The sequence below is a fragment of the Corvus kubaryi genome, unplaced genomic scaffold, assembly GCF_017639235.1.
Source record: "Corvus kubaryi isolate FWS band 111438036 unplaced genomic scaffold, C.kubaryi_AGA036_p1.0 37300, whole genome shotgun sequence".
NCBI classification, from domain to species: domain Eukaryota; kingdom Metazoa; phylum Chordata; class Aves; order Passeriformes; family Corvidae; genus Corvus; species Corvus kubaryi.
Window position 1 is genome coordinate 7,189,540 of NW_024581093.1, and position 17,443 is coordinate 7,206,982.

At 48.0% G+C, this 17,443-nt stretch overlaps 1 protein-coding gene across 2 annotated transcripts in view; it reads right to left on the minus strand.

Moving 5' to 3' along the window:
• GNAO1 (G protein subunit alpha o1) overlaps positions 1-17,443 on the minus strand; it is a 145,624-nt gene that overhangs the window by 49,092 nt on the left and 79,089 nt on the right. The gene's annotated exons all lie outside the window — the stretch shown is intronic.

Genomic DNA, 17,443 nt, shown 5'->3' on the forward strand with positions numbered 1-17,443 from the left:
TAATGCAGACCACCTTGGATGGCTGTGGTGCTCTGTGACTCAGAGGAAGAGCAATCTCACATGGTTACGGAGCATGGCAGGGAGGGCAGGGCCAGCTGGCCATTTTCAGATGGAATCTTTTTTGGTGAGAAGTGAGATTCACTGCGGCAGCAACTTTTCCTGGAGGATAGTGCTCTGACACAACTTGGGTCTGCAATGTGTCTCAGATTTAGGATGGGAATGTCTAGACAGCCTTTGACTAGCTGAATTCAGCCCTACAGTAACAGTCCGCAGTGGTCGATGCTTCACTCATTTGTGAAGCAGGACACTCAAATTCATGACCCCCTCTGCTTGCTTTGCAAGAAGTGGATGTCCCACACCACCCACAGACTCCTGAAACCCGTGGGATGTTGGCTAATCCGCAGAGTTTATCTTTCATTGCTTTGAAAATGTCTCATATTTCTACGAGCTGAAACAAACCCAATTACTATTGCTATAATTAATTGGAAAAGAAGAGCTCTTGTTCCTTGTGTATGTGCAGCAAACTTGTGAAGACAACCTCCTTGTTTTACTACCTTGTCTCTTGCATGCTAGACTGAACCCATTCTAGGCCAAATGCAGGTGGAAATCTTTGCCTTCCAGGGTGTTTGATCTAAACCATCAAGTGCAGACCAGAAACACAGATCTCGAGAAGGGAGTGCAGGGTCTGCCCATGCTTTGCTGGGTACAATTAGAAGTGCCATCATTGAGGAGCACCACAATAACCTTATTGTATGGATGGGAATGACAAGTGTATGACAGGGTCTGCATGGTCAGGATCAAAACTCTGTAGCCTCTTTGCTGAACACTGAAATTGTGGAAAAATTGCAGGGCACCAAACCGAAAGCACTGGAGACTGAAGCTGCTGGAGATTTCAGTGCACAATGAAAGCATCGGGTCTCCTGAATATCCAGCCTTTATGGGCTGAAGAAGTCTCAGTACTGTATGTATCAGTACTGTATCCCATAAAGCTTAATGGGGTGGACTCTATGCTTTGAAGGCTTTATGAACATAAAATCTTTCTCACAGAGCACTTAACTTCATATTTTAGTGCCCAGGAATCCTCCTGGCCCTCTGTACAGACTCTGCTCATTTTGGAGAAAAAGTACTGGTGACTCACACCTCAAAGCCAAGACAAACGAAGAACCTTTAAGAGTTCAGTTAATTTCAAAAGCTTGTTTTCTGCCCTGGAGTGCTTTGTGAGCTGAGTGAATATTCATAAATCATCTGTATGGTTTGCCTGCCCTGCTGGAGCTGCAGTTCTGCTCTATTCACAGACTCTAAATGACATAAAACCCGCTAATGGCTGCGGTCTGCCTTGGCCCCATTATTTGTGCATGGGTGATGCAGGAAAAGCATCCATGCTTCCAGTCAGGTAGAAGGATGTCTTTCTATGTTATGTTGGCTACTGGGGAGGTTATAGGTATAAGTCACAGATCTGTCCATCTGTCTGTGATGGCAAAGCACATTTTAAGCTCTCCAGCTGTCATGGGCAGGGTCTGGGCTTCTTCTGAGTTTTGTGGATTTACCTGCAGGCTGCTTTCTGCAAAGCATCAGAGGGAATGGCACATTCGTCATATTTTCTGTGCTGGGAAACAGCTGCATCACCTTTTCAACTACTGAGACTTGTGGCAGTTCCCTGTGAGTAAGACCCAGAACAGGAGGGTTTGAGCAGAAGACAGAGATGAACAGCAATGACAGGGCAGAATGGGAGTGCTCAGCCACAGACATCTCTGGCTGTGGTTATCTCTAAGTCTGCCTGGGCCAGAAGTGGGGTTGAGCGTGTAGGGCAGGGGATTATTTTGGTACATGCTCTTTTTGCAGTCACTGGAGGTCCCTTTTGGGGACAGGAGAGGCTGCCCTCCCACAGCATGGACACCTGCCTGCAGGGCAGACTGAGAGTTAGCTGGCTGAAACAGGGGAAGAGCTCGAAGGAAAGTTTATTGCTCCTGATGAATGGTAATAAAAATATTCCAGACTTAGTTTTATTTTGCACAGTGAACCACTGAACTCTTGGTTTTACAGACCCAGAAAAAGCAGGTGAAATGAGTACTTTTAAAGATACTCCTTCCCCCTGTCAAGGTTGAAGTTCCTCTGTCAAGGATCATGGGGCCATCCAGGAGTTCAGGCATTTGTTAGATGATTTAACAAGCAATTAAGGATCCAAGAAAAGAAGATATCCCTTTCTTTTCTCACTCTCCAGGCTGTGTCTCAAGCTGGGAATGACATTAAAATCTCCAACTCCCCCTGGGCCCAGCAGGTAGATTTTTAAATACTGCCTGATTGACTTTTGCCTGCCTGCCTCCCCCGGGTCTGCTGCTCCTGCTTTTCCCGAGGTGAGAGGAGCTGAGCCTCCTGCCACGCTCTGCCTCTCTACTGCAGCCAGCAATTAAATAAAGCAAAACAAAACAGGCCAACCAGCCCCCCCACTCCCCTGCCTTGCAGTTCCCATCCGACAGGGCTGTCGTTAATGAACATCACGGTGGTATTTCAGCTACCTCGGGAACTAAAAATAGGCAGTGCTTGGCCGCTGGGACTGCTGGAAGGAGCTACAAAATGGTGCAGGGCTCCTTCCACCACTGCAGCCTCTGCCTTTCCCAGCTGCTCTGTCTCCCATCTCTTCAGAACAAGATGTCTGGGAGGAGGATAAGAGGTCAGGCTGGTCTCCTTCATGCTGGCTCTTATGTGGCAGGAGCATCCTAGTCTATCACTGCAGCATTCCCACATGTCCTGCTGCCACTCCCTAATAGCCTGCATTTTCCATAGTAGGTGAAACTCTAACACCTGAGCTGATTGCCTTTGGGCTGTTCATTACGGAGAGTCGGATTTGTCACTTTGTATCATTCCTGAATGCTGATTCCATCCACCTACAGCAGGAGAATTAAAGCTAGCTGGGCATGGCCCAGGGAGACAGCTGAGCTTAGAAACCGTGGTGAGGTGAAATTATACATCCAGGCTTTAGACATCAAGCCAAAAGACCAAGTAACTCTTTACTGAAGAACAAACCTCCGCTCTGGCCGGGGAATGGGGAGGGCTCTGTAAGGCGAGGGCAGGGTCTGAAATCCACAGGCAGATGTGAACAATAAGCTTGTAAACACAGAGGGAAGTCGGTGTGTGTCATTCCTAACCCCGGGTTGTGGGCCTACCTGTGCACCAGACATTCAGTATAAATCCAGTTCAAAAGTTCTCTCCCTAACCTGGACATAACTGCAGTTATTTAATTGTCTCCCATATGTCACTGTCACCAAGCTCACAGCCTGTGCTCAGCATGCGTACTTGTGACTTCACTTGCAACAGCCACACAGCCCAATTAATGTGTTACCTGGCTGGAAGGGAGAGGGGCCCCTCCCAGCAGTCTGACACTATCAGCAGTCGTGTTCGTCACTGCAAGCAAGTCGTTTTCAATCTAACCAATACAGACCACCCCTAATTACTTGCCCCTCACCACCACCCATGACCGGTGCCCATGAAGATACCAGCAGAGCTGCACTATGAAGGTACCAGCAAAGCTGCTGCTGCCCTGGCTGCTGTAGAGTCACACTGGAGTAGGACCCAGGTCCCCATCTCTGACTATCCCAGGGTAAATCCTGGCTCTGATCCTTTGAAGTTGCCTGGACACTGACTAGGAGACTTTCTTTTATTTTTTTTCTCCTTTTTTTCCAAAAGGAATAGTCTTCTGGAAGGGGAAATTTAAAGGAGAAGCAAAACCTTGTGTGAAGCTCTGTGGTACAAATCTGCTAAACCCTATAGAGCTGTGCTGTGTTACAGCCACTGGAGAGATGAGCTGGTGTGGCACACTGTACTATCCTTTCCTTTTGGTGAACTAAATCCCAGTAAATACCATATTTTTGCTGTTATTTACTCTGATTAATGATGCTTGTCATGTAGCCTATCTCAAAGGTTAACGCTGGGGCAATTTTCTCTGGTGGCTGGTTGTATCAGGAGCTGCTTCTCAGAACATTTCAGAAAATCCATGCGGGGGGGAAAAGATAAGCACTGCAATTTGGCTGGTGGTACAGGGCAAATCAGCACAGTATTAGTCATCAGCAAGCAATCTCATGAAAATAGTAGTGACCATCATGAATCATGAACCTGGGGGTAATCAAACTGATGTCTTGAGACCATCCAGCATCCAAAAAGGGCATCCTTGGAAGGGAACCTTTGTGGGGGACCCAGATCCTGACCTCAGTGCACAGCAGTATGTGCCTTTGCTACTCCAGTGAGAAATGATGTCCTGTAACTTCGTGGCAGAATGTGTCTCATAAACTGAAAACTTCCCTCTTCTCCTTAAAGAGTGTCTCAGAAATACGGACCCCACTTCCCAGCCAAAGTGTGGTTGCATTGCAGCAAAAGCCAGTGATTTTCACAGCATTTCAGCCTGAATAAATCCTGGAAACAAAGCACGGCTGGTGAATATGCCTTTTCCAGAGACATCCAGGGCCCAGCTCCAAGACCATAGAAGTTTTTGTAGACACTGAGTAAATAGCTACATGTATGACTCTTGCCCTCACTCTCCCTCTCTTTCTCACACATCTGAGCTGACCTCTCAATCTGTGGAAATCTGTCTGGCATTAAGCAGCTGCTGTGCATCGTGGGAGAGACCACCTTCCTCCTGCACCCTTCCATCTACCCTCAGAACATTTAATTGAGGCCTCCCACCTCGGCTTGGCATTTGGCTTGCTGAGAGATCCTGGAAGGCACTGAGCAGGTAAGAATCTATCCAGTGGCTTATTAATATCTATCCCTTTGGCGATTACCTTGAGGTGAGCACCCAAAATACATCCCTTCTTCACTCTTGTTAGCTGGAGGTGGAAATGCAAAACTCTGACACAGATCCCAGTGGTCTGGGAAAGGGGTTTACGCAAAAGCTCAGTGTAGCACTCTCTAGCAGTTTGCATCACACAACAAAGCTAAGCCTAAAAAGTTAAGTTAGAGGTGGCTGGCTTTCCACAGAGTCACAGTAGCCATCTACTGTGGTGGCTGGTGAACATACATTACAAGGGACAGAGAGTTTTCAGTAAGACAAGTCCCTAGTACCATAGGAACCACTTTACGGTAAGGTGACCAAAAAGGCTTCTGCCAGGATGCATTGTTCTGTTAATCTATCCCACTTTGGATTCCCCAGTTGGCTGTTGGCCTCTACCCCTCGTCACTCCCCCAGAGCTTCCCCATTAGTCCCCATTACCTGGTCCTGCCTTTTCCCCGCCCCCGGATAAAACTGTGAGTTTTGGGATCATGTTCATGTTTGCCTCTGCAACCTTCGACAGTGCAGCAGCAATAAATGCTCCTGCAGGAACGCACGCAAATGCTCTTCTTGACTCTTTGCTACCGACTGTATTACTGACCCCACCCGTGCTTCTGTGGGGGCACGCGGGACCCCATGGAGCCGGGCAGGGACAGTATTCATCTACCCTTGTGTAAAAAGTCTCACAAAAAGGTTGGCTGACTTGGATACAACGCCGAAGGGCTGCCGTCTGTCTGGGAGCAGACAGACTCTTCTGTACATAACCCAACAGCCACGGTGACGTCCAGATCTTCTCCTGAGTTTGTGCTGTCCAGCTGGCAATTAGGATAGCCCTGGTTTTCATATCCTTCTGGAGCCAAGATGGCACCATCACCTCTGACTGTCTTGGACAAATGGCTCTGTGTGTCTGGGAAGTGGTCTAGGATCTCTAGCCTGAAACCTTGTTACAGATTTTTTTTTCTGTCTGCTGCTTCCTGTTTGGGGAGACATTGAGCAGGACTGATATCATAGATTATAATGTTTCTTACAGCAGGCCAACTGCTCTATGTTCAGTACTACCTTCATTCCCATTCTGTATGATAATGCAGTTGATCAAATAAAATTTGCTAGCCCTTATGTGCCCTCTTTTCCCGTCCTGCAACACATATAAAATAATATTCCTGGTTTGCTTGGACTGAAGACTATCTGGCAATCCAAGGACTGGATAGTGCATGGACTAGCTCTTGGGCTGCCAGCTGGCCACCACCATAGTAAGAATTCCTATAGCTCCACATCCTGTAGAAAATAGGGCTTCGTTCACTACTGGGGGAAAAACCCACCACCCAACAACACAGAACTCGACCTGCAAGAAGGACAAGTAATTTCCTGAATTTGCTTTTTTTCCAGGAAATGCAGGGTCCTCCCCTGTTCTTGAGGAGCTCAGAGAAGCTCCAGAGCTGGGCGAGACAAACGCGGTGCGTAGCTGACCTGATTTTTCCAAGCAAGAATGGGAAAGCCAGAAAGCATGTGTTAAACGGTCTCAAAATAGGTCCTGACCCACTACCTGCAAGGGAAGGAGGGAAAACAGCATTCTGTCCATCGCAGTCCCTTCTATTTCAAGAAGAGGGCATCCCTACGAGACGGAGAACCCCTGCATGCTCCATCGGCATCACTCCCAGAGCAGGACACTTTGATGGGTCCTCTGCCCTACAAGCACTGAGCAAAGGGGCTGGGTACAGGACCTGAAAGCCCGAACGTCATCCCTCACCGAGGACTTTCAGGCCATGCAGGCACAGACAGCACTGCCCACCAGGGAGGGGATGAGAGAGAGAGTCACAGATGGGGGACATTAGCCGCATGGCTTCATGCTCCGCAGGGAAGTGCTGTGCCGCAGTGCTGAGGAGCAGGCTGGAAACATGTAAAGATGAGAGAGCAAAATCCTTGCAGCCCTTCTCCTCTCTCTAATATCCTATGCTGGGTTAAAGTCCATAAAATGTAACAGCACTGGAGTATTTGTGCTGCAGTAAACAGCAGGGAAATGCCTGAGATGCCACAGTGAGAACGCAGGTGGGGAAGCTGCACTGGCCCCTGGCATTTGTAAAAGAAATGGCTATTTTCCATTCATTGCAACACTGAGGCTGGGGATGAACAGAATGGGAGTGATGGTGATTCTCTGGGAACCCACGCCGGGTTTGGGAATTCCTGACGGCTTTAGCCTGCACATCTTCCACTCTTCAAATGTCTTTAAGATTTTCCACACCAACATCCCTCCAGGCGACTGTGCTAAGGGTGGCAGAGCAGAAGAGACACAGTTTCATTCCAAGCTTTCCCACCAAAAAGGGGGAAAACAGGCTTTGTCTTTGGAACAGAAAGGGAAACCAGCTCCTAGGGTGGGTGCATTCCCAGGAGAAAGATTTTTTTAACATCTCTGGCTAAATGCCACTTGTGTATGATGATTTATAGGGCAGCGCCTTCCTGCTGGGAAGTCGTGCAGTACTGGAACCTAGTAATTAGTTTAATTCTCAGAGCTTGATGCTGAACGGTGGGTGCTAATCTCCACTCTACAATTAATCTTGCAGATTTATCAGTGCCTCTGTGATGAAGCACTAAGTCTGTGGGTTACATTCATCTGTCCCTGAAGAAAGAGACGGTGTTTCAATCACAAAGAGCCCTATTTTGTTTTATGGTCCTTTTTTACTTGGTGATCTCTGTTGAAGATATAAAGGACAACAGGGAGAGGAAAAATCCCTTCGCCCCAACCCTGTTAAATTTCATCTCCCTGTTGCCTCTTTTCTTCTCTGTAACTCATAATTGGGATATCTGGGTAGGGATTTCTTACTGCTCTCCACTGAAACAGCTAGAGCAGTCAGTGGGGTTGCTGTACATACTCCAGCTTTGTGCCTGATGTGGGGACGGTCTCAAAATTATTTCTTGCATTGCTGATGTGACATTAGGCATCACAGCAGCCAAAGAATACCGATTCTTCTACTTGGCAGGAGAACTGAAAAATTAGGTGGTGTAAAAAATCATCTTGGAGGAAACATGGATTCTCCTGTGAACCCAAAATCCTCTGAAAAATTTAATTTCACATCCAGCCAAAGTACTCACCTTAAGCCCTATCAAAATACTTTGAGTTACATAGGTGCTCAGTATTATTTTTTAGAAGTATGTCAATTTTCAAACGAAAATTTTGGTTTTGAATGAAAAGTTGGAAAAATGAAAACAAATTACTTTGTCCTTTCAGGAATGCAAAATCCTTTTGAAAAATTCCCACATAATTTTCTCTTGTACATGACTACATGTAGATTTTGACTAGATTTGTAGATTTTAACTGGATTTGTAGATTTTGACCTAATTTTACTAATGTTTTTGGTTTATTTCAGACTGTTTTTTAGCAGTTTCATCAAACATTTCTGTCCAGGTCTATTAATAAGTACAAGAACTTTCTCACCAGGAGTCCTTCATTCACAGCTTATTTTCTATTTTAATTTCAATTGTCACTGCCTCAAATTTTCTGGTTTTAGGTCCTGTGCTCTTTCACCAAATGTCCTACAAGATGATCACTGCTGAGTTTTCCTTGCAATGAAGGGGTTTTCCTTAGGTTTGACCTGCACTTCACAGGCACAAAATGAGGTGTGTAAAGTCTGGCACCTGCCCACCAGGACACCTGGGGCTATGCTGGCACTGGGGTTTAAGAGCTGTCCCAGCATCTGGCTAAATAATTATTTAATGGGGCCTTGCGACAGGCAGGAACGGAGTTCCTTCTGCAAACTTAAGCAACTTTTCCTTGTTTGTGTAAAGCTTAAGTACTCTGGGAAGAGGGATCTCAGAAAAGATAGCAGTGCTTTGCTTTGCCCAGCTTGCCCTAATGCACATCGGTATTTTCTGGGGAACCTCTACAGAAAGAGACAATGGAAGTGTGCAGATGGAGGTGTGCAAACCTGCAGTTGTTTTAGCATTGCCACTGGCAGCAGTTCCCAAAGCAAATACCCAAGAGAGGTCGTGAATAAAGCACGTGCTTCCTGTTTTGCTGGTGTGGTAACTTCCTGGTTTTTGGTCTCTGGCTGCAACACAACCAGCGATGGAGATGCAGGGTGACCCCACACAAGAGGGAAGGACTACACACTGACACATGGCAGGTTTAGATTAGATATTAGGAAGAAATTCTTCCCTGTGAGGGTGATGAGGCACTGGCACAGACTGCCCAGAGAAGCTGTGGATGCCCCATCCCTGAAAGTGTTCAAGGCAGGTTGGATGGGGCTTTAGGCAATATGATCTAGTGGGAGGTGTCCGTCCCATGGCAGAGAGGTTGGAATAAGATGATTTTCAAGGTCCCTTCCAACCTAAACCATTCTAGGATTCTATGATGTTAACATTGTGAAGGCGATAGACTGAAACAAGATGTAATTCACTGAGTGACTAGTCAGCAAAATTTTGCCTATGATTTCTTACTACTACAGTCTTTGTTTAACTTCTCTCCCTCTTAATTTCCAGGTGACTATGAACCCTTCTCTGCAGGGAGGACCAGAATTTCCAAGAGATGGGAGTAGAGGAGCATTTGGCTGAGGTTCTGCTGTGAGTGGAAGCTGCATCTGATGGGGCTGAGGTTGAGCAGTGGCTGGTTGAGGCATCTGTGGCTGCTTAAAAGGAGCCCCAGAGTTCATAGCAGAAGAAAGACAAATTTTTAGTTAAATGTCCCTGCTGCTTTATTTTCAGCAAAATCAAGACTTGGGTGCTTGTAACAGGCTTGGAGGAGTTCTTCCTTGGATCAGCAGGGATTACAGAGACTAACCTCCAGCAAGTTCCTCCTTACTGTAGCTGAGGCACATCACAGACCAACAGATTTGCTCATGCATTGTTTCAGGTTACTGCAGAGAAAAAATGTCCTATATTTTTCTTACAAGAGCATCAAGAAAGTTCCCCAACCCTTTGATAGGGGGAGGGTGGGAGAGGACGAAGAGGGAAAGGGAAAGAAGAGGGAGGGCAAGGAACCTGTTGGGTTGAGTGTGAGCATTGCTGTTCCAGGGGAAGCTGTTCTCAGGGATATTAAGAGGAACTTTATTAACTGCTCTTTTCAGAAGAAATGGATAAATGGGACCTCAGGTGCATCATTAGATGAGAGGACAGCTCGTAAAATAAGTGGCTGGCAGAGAACTACCTTTCTAACAGCTTAACAAGGGTAGGCAGAAATAGGCTGGGGGACCAGAAATCTTTGATGCTGCTGTGTGTATTTATTATTTATTCTTCTGGCACAAATATAGCATCAAAGAATATCAAAACCAAAAAAGCCCATAAACTGCTGTCACTGGATTAGTCCTACATCTCTGTAACCATGGCATCATGTAGTAATGACAAGGAAAATCAGCAACAATGGGAAAAAAGCACCCAGTATTTATGACACTTGTGAGGGTGAGGCAGACTTCCTCGCTCTGGTGAGGATGCACGAGAAGGGATAAGAAAATCTGGGAGCATCTTGCTAGCCTGGGCATCTGTGAGGCTCAGCTGTGGTGGAAAATGCCACAAACAATGGAATTGCTCCCTTGGGTGCAAGCCTATGTGATACATATAGAGGATTGAGGGTGGATCCCCCCCTAAAACACTTGCTGCCATTACAGGTCACCTCAAGCCCGACAGAACAGTGGGCTACAGGCCAGTGCTTGCCTGTAGCCAAGAGCGGAAATGGCTGCAAGTGTTTTAGGGGCTCTCCATGACTGTGACTGTGACTGTGACTGTGACTGTGCTGGTGTTCATCTCTGGGGGTGTGGCACTGCCAGTCCTCACCCTCCATCTCTCAGGTTCATCCTATTTCAGTGCATTCCTTCCTTCCCCTCTGTGCTCCCTCTCTCTTTGTGCCACCCTCCCTGGGTCTGCAGCTGCTGCAGTGGGAAGCCCTCCCTGGTGGCTGTACAGAGCAGAGGACTGTGCTGACATGAGTAGTAAGGCCCGAGCTTAATACTGCACTGATTATTTATTGGAAAATTAAATATATTCACTTTTTTCTGGAATACTTTGGCTGGACTGGAAATATTTCAAGTACCATCCGGGGATTAGGGAGCTTCTTTTAATCTGCTTTTGTTTTGTTTCTTTTTTTACATCTTTGCAGAAAAAGGAGTAAAAGCCTACTCCAAAATGTCCTCCATGGAGGGAGTGGGATTTGGCAGTGTCATGCAGTGATGCCAGTGAATAATGGGATGTGAGAACAGCACAGCCTGACTACCTCCCAGAGCCCCTTTGCAGAAGGGGTCAGACTTCTCCCGCAGACAGATTTGGGGCAGAAGTAACCAGCAGTCTCCAGCCACCCAGCTGGGAGCAAAGCTCAGGCTTGAGTCTGTTTGTGCTGCCCTGGATTTACCCAGTGGCACAGAGCAGAATCTCCAGTAAAACCTTGGAGCAGAGATTTTCACAGCTGCCTAATGGATCTAAAAATCTGATTTTTTCTAAAATAAGCAGCCCAGGCCTATAGTCACCATGTACATCTCGGCAGCAGAGTGCACAGTGGGTCCCTCCATGGCACAGCCAGTTAGCTGGAAAGTGAGAAACCCCAAGAAATCGAAATGTCTGTGATTCCTAGCTCCTCTCTATGTTCTCTTCTTGGTTACTTTGGCTTTTTCTCTCCTGGCAAGCCTCTCTCCCCAGCACTGCTGCAGCTCTGCCTGCCTGCAGCCATCCCAGCCCCAGGAACAGCCCTGCCTGTGCAGCGCTCTCCGGAGATGCCATTTCTCTCACAGGCGTTCAGCCCATGGTGCATCACAAAAAAATATCCCCAGCAGAGTGAATGATGTCAGTAAGACTCTTGCCTTCCCTCCACCTCCCAGGGCTACTTTCTGCCTTGGCTACGAGCCTGCTGCATCTTTGTGTGGTTAATAAAAATAACCTAAAAGTACTCGGGAGCAGACAGAGCAATCCCAGAGACTCCAAACATCTAAGGGGCTTTGTTTCCAAGGCAACATCTTGTCTCCTAGCTGCAAAAGGCCACGGGAATGAAGGCAGCCTATGGAAAATGAATAGCTAAATGACAACAACAACAAAAAAATCTGATGGGGAGCGTTTCAGAGAGGGAGGGGTGTTTGTAGGGGGGCCAATAAAGAGTGAAGCTGAGCAAGCCAAGAGTAGCTGCACAGAGCATGCAAAGGGACAGGGTGCAATTTATCTCATGAGAAGCTCAGTCCTGCCGCCATTGAAATGCAGAGCACCACTTCCACAGACTTAATGGGAGCAGGGGAGCTTGCACAAATCAGCTATTCTTTTCTTTCCCCCCTTTTTTAAGCTACAGTGTTTGAAGATTGGAGCTAGTTAAAAATAATCTATTGTCCAAGGCAGAGACTTCCCCGGTCCCAGGAGCTCCCCAGCCAGGGCTGCAGCTCACTATTGATTTTGGCCACCCCAGTTTCCCACTGCCAGACCTGCCTCCTCCCTCCACAGCTCAGGGCAGTGAGGCAGGCGGGAGGTGCCAGAGCACCAGAGCATCCCTCCAGCTCTTCCAGGAATGAAACATGTTTTCACCCATTTTCCAAGGTTTCCAGAACCGTGCTGTGTGTTAACATCTGTGTGCAGTCCAAGCTGCAGTCAGTTCTTTCACTACGGCTGCAAGGATGGCTTGGCTCTTACGGCCTTTTAAGCCAACTGCCTGGATAGCAGACTTGGAGCATCAGACATGGGGAAAGCACAGACCCTTCTGCCCCCCGTGTCCCACCCATGACACCCATGGCCCCTGTCCAACAGCACCCTCCCTTGAACAGGCCAGGCAGGCAGGCAGGTGTGGGGCTCCACCATGGTGCATCTAATGTGCAAGCTGCCCTTACGTAAGTGACTGCTGCAGTCAAATGCCCCCGGGATCATTTATAGGATTGATATCAGACAGGGAGGGGAGAGGCTCTCCAGCGCCAGCCGAGACGCCTGCCTGCAGATGCACTGCTCCTGTCTTTCCTCTCCCTTGTGTCTCATGGGAATGCCTAAAAGCTGAGCATCATGATGCCAAGTGAGCTGCCAGAGCTTTTCCTCTGTGTCCCAGGAGGAGGCACGGATGTCCTGGGAACATGAGAGGCATTGGGTCAGGAGCTCCTATGAGCTGGCTCTCAGCTCCTCAGCAGCACAATCTACACAGAGCTCCATCATGCCTGAAACGGGCTCCTGACACAAGGAGGGGAGGAGGAGGGAACCTGGGCATTTCCCTGGGGTGGCCAGGAGGGATTGAGGACATTGGGGTGTGCTGGTGCTGATCTCTGCCCTGGATGGGAGTCAGCCTCAGGCTCAAGCTCTCCCTCTCCTTTTCCTCAGAGACTCTTTGGGATGATGAGCAACTCAACTACTGATGTCCTGCCTGATGTTAAAACATTTTATTTAACTAATGTCTTTTCTTTGTACCTTCTCTCAATCAATACCATGTGAGCAAGAGATTACCAGAGGGAAAGCTGATGTGAAATGTTCACCTCACACTTTTTTTTTCACACCCTCTGCTGCGGGCAGAGCCAATCCATCCACATGGATGGATGACTACTATTTATTATTCATCTTGGTATGCCGAGCAGAGCCTCTGTCTGAGCAAGTCTTGAGATGATGAGGTTTGCTTCTCACTCCTCCTCCTTGAAATGGTTTTAAATTTAGCTTAAGTTCAGGGAATTCCTCTGAAATTGCCCTGGAGAAGCAAGGCTGGAATTTGGTCCCTATAGCTCTGCCCAGAGCTGGAGGGCTGCCATGGAAAGCCTGCAGGGAAGCAGAGCTGGCCTGTCTGCTGCCACCACCACTCCCGATGGGCAGTGTGGGTGTGTGACCCTCCCTGACTCGTGCAGAGCAGTCGGGTACATGCAGCACAGTGCTGGGAGGCACGGGCTGCTGGAAAAGCGGGGGACAACCAGTCTGACCAGTCACTCTGTTCCCCCTCTTCCCAGGGGACATTCAGTGGGGGGAAACCTGGGCAACAGGGAGCTCCTGGGGCTGGAGGATGGACCAGTAGGGATGCGACTTAAGAATCGGGAGAGCATGGGACTTGGATGTTTGTACCAAAACCACCACAGCCATTTTACCTTCACATCCCCATTTCATCCTTCTTGCAAGTACCCATCGAGAGTATTGTGCACCTGATAATTTTCTATCCTAAACTCCTTTGCCGTGTTCCTGGATCACCTTCCACTGCCATAACTTTCATTCCTACATGGCTGAACTTCACTTCTACATGAAATGATTCCAACAGATCACATTGAGTTTTCACTTGCAAATACCCTCTCTTGGACCACTTTCAAAGGACTCACCCCCACTTAACCATGACATGAATTGTGTGGTATTCTCTGTACAACTGGCTGTCAAAATAGTTCAAAATATTAATACAGGAGTGGGGATTTTCCCAGGTACTTGGTATTGACCTAACCTGATTCACACTGGGCTTGACTGTAAATTGTTAGCAACAGGAAACAATGAATGTTCCTGAAAATCCCATTGCTTGGACATGATGATAGAGAAAATAGACTTTGCAGGATACAGTATTATTGGCTTGTTAAAAATTCGCACCTAGATGTCTTTAAAAATGCATCTGCTCAGGTCGTTAATGGCATTTGCATGGACAGTCTTGTCATTATGTCTGAATGAATAAATAGTATTTATTTATACTATAATAAATCTATAGAATAAATAAGAGATAAAATACAGCCAACTGTGTGGCTGTATTATCCTTCTTTGGAGTATTTGCTGGCAAATGTCTCATGTTTTAGTTTTTCAAGAGGCCTGAACAGGGGACAACACACCTGTTACCCTTGGTCCTAACATGACCAGGTGATAAGCATCTGCTGAGCAGTCAGGGCACTCCAACCCCCTCCTAAAAACCTGCCTGCCCCTTCATTTTCTGTGCCACCCTTCTGCTTCAGGTGGCTTAGCTCACTGACTTGGGCTCAACAGACACACACTCAGGCTGGCTTCCAGACCCTCAGCCAGGGATAGACAATTCAGGCTTACATCTCCTCCACAGATAAAAACTGTCAAGCTTTCAACTTGCCTTTGATCTGATATCTTCAGAGTAATAGGTCAAACTGGAAATGCATTTCTAACCCGTGTCTGCCTACCAGAAGCAAGCTCTCCTTCACTCCTTGCTGCCCCTTGTGAGCCACAGCACTCAGTAATGAGGCCATTGATGGAGCAGTGGTATGTTCTTTTGTCCCTGCCAAAACCCTGCTCCCTCCTATACAACTCAACAAGATGTGAGGCCCTGGTGCTGCCAAGTGTCCTTTCAGCTGCCAAAGGAAAAGGAGCTAATCAAACAAGGAAAAGAGCTCAAGTACCAGGCTCCATTCCCAGCTCAAAGCCCGTGGATACAATACCCACCAGCTGGACCGGTCGGCTCCGAGCAGCTCCTGTTCTGCCCGTCCTGGGGTGAGAGCTGTGGGCTCTGCTGCTCCTGGTCCACATTACTGCTGCCTCAGCTAGCCTGCGTTGGAAAGCTGCTGCATTAATCCCTCTCAAGGCACACCACAGCCTGTACTTGTTAGTCCTTTATTTTTTTAAAATTCTGTTCCACAATGCCAGCTTCCTATCTCTCCCCTCCTCATTTCCCACATAAGGAGAAAAGCCTCATGCTGTGCCTTTCATGTCCCTCGGCCTGTCAGTGGACAGCACCTTTGAAATCATCTTTTTGGCCTCTGTTTCGAACTCTGCAACTCAAACACTTTCTCTGTAAGAAGTGGGAGGAGACTGTTGGTTTTCAGTATCAGTATTTGAAGCATCGTATGGGTCATTCTCCCAGAGTGCTGCTTGGTCAGTGATGCTCACAGAACTGGCTGGGCAAGTGGCTGTCAGCTGGCACCGCTGTGTTGGTTCTGCTGCTGCTCCACATCGAGTTACAGCAGATGAGGATGGGGTTTGTTTTTGGCCGCATCCTGATCTGCTTCTCCACAACATTCTTCCATCTCTTCATTTTTAGCACTGACATTAAGTATTTAGAGCATAAAATGACTAATTTGCCTCTGCAGCCGCTATGTTTTGAGGCCATTTGGGAATCACTGAAGTTATTTGCCACCTACAGCCCAGTGAGTTTTATAAAGGGATCATACGTTTCCATACTACTTCTTCCTTCCAACTGCTTATTTACCACAGAGCCACCACTGTGACAATGGCTGGGGGGCAGCTGCTGCTGAGGTTAAATGTAGAGGTTATTGAACAGCCTGCTTACCACGCACAACAGTTTAGGATGGAAGGTGAAAATACTGCTTTGCCAAATGAATAACACCAAGTTATCTGTTTCAGCTGGAGCTGCTCCAGCGCTTTTGGCATTTCTAGAGCTGATGGACACCACAAAGAATATTTAAGGAGACAAAAAGTAATCTGCACGCTTTGGAGGTTGGCCACAGTGTCGCTGTAAATGCCTCTCTGCTCTTGTAAAAAATGCCACAGGCCCTTCAAAGGTCACAGGCGCTCAGCTGCTCAGGGTCACATCTCTCCTGCCAACATGGGGCCCCTCACATGAAAGAGAGAAGCAGGCCAGCTCTGAGGTGGAGAAGGATGTGGTATGCTCGGCAGCCCTGCATCCCTCCTCTGACGCTCTTCTCCCTCACTGGAAAGCCTGCCTGAGCAATCTATCCTTGGGGGCACTGATCCTGGCTTGGCCAGAGTTGCTGGAGGAGGGGGCAGCCTTAGCACTGCCATTCCAAACAATCCCAGGCTGATGATGTCACTGACATAGTGCTCATGAGACAGGGAACAATGCCATGGGGCTGAGCTCCCCAAACCCAGACACGGCAAATACACACAGGGCTGGTCAGTGTCAGCAATGGTGCTGGTGCCATATCACAGAGGGGTCAGCAAAGCCACTCCTGATGGGCCTTTGGCTGCTCATGCTGGCCCAGTCTCACGGCTACCCTGTATGTCACTCATCTGCAGCACCGAGGTGCTGGGTCTTTGATGACCTTGCCCTGCTGTGATGTGAAGGTGGCACAGGAGCTTTCCAGCAGCTCTGCTCCCAGCCTCGACATGGGAGGTGAAGTTGGGGACATGCCACTTGTGGGCCCATGCTCCCTTCCATCACAGCCCATGATCCCTGTTGCTATGACACAGCCCACTGCGGGGCTGGGGCAGCCAGATGCCAATCAATCCCAAGCCCTCCCCTGGATCGAGTTTCCCCAAGACAGGGACTCAGAGGATGGGTCGAGGGCTGGGATTGATTGGCATCTGGCTGCCCCAGCCCCGCAGTGGGCTGGGTCATAGCAACATCCATCCTTCTAAGCTGTGGTGTCAGGTGCTGGTGCCCTTCTGTGTCTGACACCTGTGCCCTGGACAAAACTTTGCTTGCTCTATGGGAGTGCTAATTGCCTTCTCCTCACCTTTGGCCATGCTACCTTCACCTGCCCATCTATAACCAAACCAGAGTTTGTGTGATGTGGTATCTTACCTGCTTTCACTGCACGCCAGCAAGTTTTCTTTCTCTTCTCCATTTCTATGAGAAGCTGTACAAAGCCTGCTCCAGCATTAGGACCTTGTCAAACAAGTGAGTAACACCCATGCACCACCTACCCCACCAAACTTCCCATCCCACTGCTTCAGGCTAGCTTGATGGACTCATAACCTCACAAGCTTTTCCATTTTAATGTGAATGGTCCTCATCCCCCAGCTGGGGTAATGAACACTGGCAGGAATTTTCTGTGTTCGTAAATATTTCCCTGCTACTGTGAAGAGGCTGTTTTTCCATTTCTTCATATCAGATGAAGATGGCTGCTCTGCCAG